The following is a 2,862-nucleotide window of genomic DNA, read 5'->3' as shown; positions in this document are numbered from 1 at the left end:
CGATTGGTGACCAATCGACCAACTTTTCGGCGTAAGCCAACCATCGGTTCTTCAGATTTGTGCTTTTGAAAATTCGAAGTTTGGCTTCGTTATATATTCACCTTAAGGAATTTCTCTATTGTTCCACTGTTTCACTGATGCATCAATAGCTTATCCAGACATACTTGAAAATATCATTTCAAATAGTCTGGGCCAGAAAATTCATCATAAAATGCCATCTTAAGTTCCTACACGGAATTTGGCCTCTTTCTCAAGGAATATCTTTATGAATTCCTGCAATAATTCTATCAAGAATTGCAGCTTGGATTGTTCGAGGATATCATTTTTTTTTTGATAACTCTTCCATGATTTTTGAATTGTTGCAGTAATATTAGTATGTAATTCCATAAACAATCCTCTAGTGATTTAATACAGAATTTCACTAGAGTTGCTTCCATTAACGCTATCAATAATTCCTTCATGATTTTAACCAGAAATATTTCCAATAATTTTGACAGGAACACCACTATGAGTTTTATTCTAGGAAATTTTCAGAAAAGTTTTACCCAGTTTTGCAGTAGAAGTTTCTTCAAGAATCTACAGAAAATTGCATCGATAATACCACTGGAAATTCCACTTCATCAGAAGTTGCACTATATATTCCAACAGTATTTCGATAAGAAATTATTCCTGAAGTACTACCATACATTTCACCAGGACTTTGCTACTAAGAAATGCACGAAGAACTCCGACAGGCATTTATCGATGAATATTACCAGGAGTTCTGCTAGAATATTGAGAAAATCTTCTGAGCATTCTACAAGGAATCCCTTGAAAATTCTACCAGGAACTAGACCAAGAAATCAATAAAAAAAATACCAAGAATTCAACGAGTAATTTCACTAAGAATTCCAAATCTCGTCATGAAATCTACCCAAAGCTCCACCTGGGTTTGTACTCAAGAATTTCAGGACCCCTCCATGAATTGGAATGTGTGTATCCCGAAGTTTTACAAACAAATTACTCTGCAATTTGTATGAAGAAATCTCTCGGCAAATCCCCAAGGAGATCTCCAAGAATTTCATCAGGAATAACCTATTATCATCGCAAAAATGCATCAGAGTTCCTTATAAAACTGTCACCAAAATTCTCAATATTTTATTAAATTACTTGAAATATTTTACCAGGTATTTTATCAAAAAAAAAAAAATGCGCCAAGAACCAGCCAGGAATTTCACCAGAAATTCCAAAGAATTTCATCAAAAGTACCCTGAAAGGTTTAGCCAATAATTTCTTGAAAATTCCACCATCAATACCACCAAGAATTCATTCACAAATTCTACTATAGATTTTGCAAGGAATGTTATGAAGAACTTTCCTAGAATTTCAACCAAAAATTTTTCTAGGATTCCCAAAAAATTTCTCCAGCAATTCCACAAGATACTTCATCAATAATTTCACAATAAAATTTGCTAAGAAAATGTCATAGAAATTTACACTGAAATATCAACAAGAATATATAAGAATTGCACCAGAAATTTGACTGAGAATTTCACTAAGAAGTTTCATAGGAATTCAACGAGAAACTCTTCTACCCTTTCATTAAGAATCCCACTAGAATTCCACTAGAAAAAATCCACTAGAAAAATCGTCAGTAGTTTCACAAGGATGGATATCCAAATGTTGCGCCAGGAATATCGAGGAATTCTAAACTATTTTAGCGAGAATTATCCCAACAATTACACAAGAAGTTCTCCCAGTAACTTGGCAGGATATTTCATACGGGTAATAACACGAATTTCTGGATGAAATTCTTCTAAAGTTTCATTAGGAAATCCACAAAGATTTTCCCTTTGAATGCTATCAGGAATTTCATCGAGATTTCCGCGATCAATACCTTCAGAAATACTAAAAAAAAATTCTTCGTAGAGTTCGGCAAGAACTCTATCAGGAATTTTCCTACAAATTTCTGCGAGAATTTCACCAGAAATGCTTCTAAGAATAGCAATTTTCTTAAGAATGTTTAAATTTTCCCCAAAAAGCTATATGAGTAACTTATACAGAAACTTCTTCGAAATTTTTGAACACTGGATGAATCCAGAAGTTTTTATAGAATATGTCCAAGAATTTCCCTCAAAGTTTCAAACAAAACGTCCAGCAATCTCCGAGTCATTTTTCCAAAAACTCTAGAAAAATTCTACAAAAAAATCCCCAAGAAATGTTTTAGATATTTTCTAGAAAAAGTTAAAAGTATTTAAAAACTTTCACTAGTGAATTTTCGAGGAATATTTAATAAATCATCCTCAAAATTTCTTCATAAATTGCGGAGAAATTTTTACAGAATTGGTCTAACAACATGATCTGTTGAATTTTCAAGGTATTGAAATTCCGGACGATTTTTTTCCAAGAAATTTTGCCGAAAAATTTCTCAAATTCACCAAAGACTTTTCGTATGGTATTGCATTGAATAAATTAAGAATTTTCCTTTAGGTTCCTGTTGAATTTCATGAGACATTTCATAGGGGATTCCTAGAAAATTGAACACAGGCGTTTCTAAGCAGTTCTCAAGATTGTTTTTAAAAAATTATAATAACGTCCGGCAATTAATGTGGCTGTATTTTCCGAAAATTTTCCATAAATTTCTCCGGAGATTTGTGCAAAATTTCCAAGATTTTTTTTTTCAGTTAATCATAAGCAATTTCTGTCAAACCATCAAAAATTCCAAATTCAAATTTTCCGGAAGTTTCCAAAGTCATTTTATAAGTAACTTGTCTGGAAATTTTTTATTAATTATTTTTGAGATAATCCCAAAACATTTCTTCTAGAATATCTGAAGAAAACTTGCGAAATTCCCCAGAAATTTTTCTGTAGAACTTCCGGGGA

This window comes from Aedes albopictus, chromosome 1 (genome assembly GCF_035046485.1).
Source record: "Aedes albopictus strain Foshan chromosome 1, AalbF5, whole genome shotgun sequence".
In the NCBI taxonomy this organism is placed as follows: Eukaryota; Metazoa; Arthropoda; class Insecta; order Diptera; family Culicidae; genus Aedes; species Aedes albopictus.
This window is presented reverse-complemented; position numbering follows the sequence as displayed.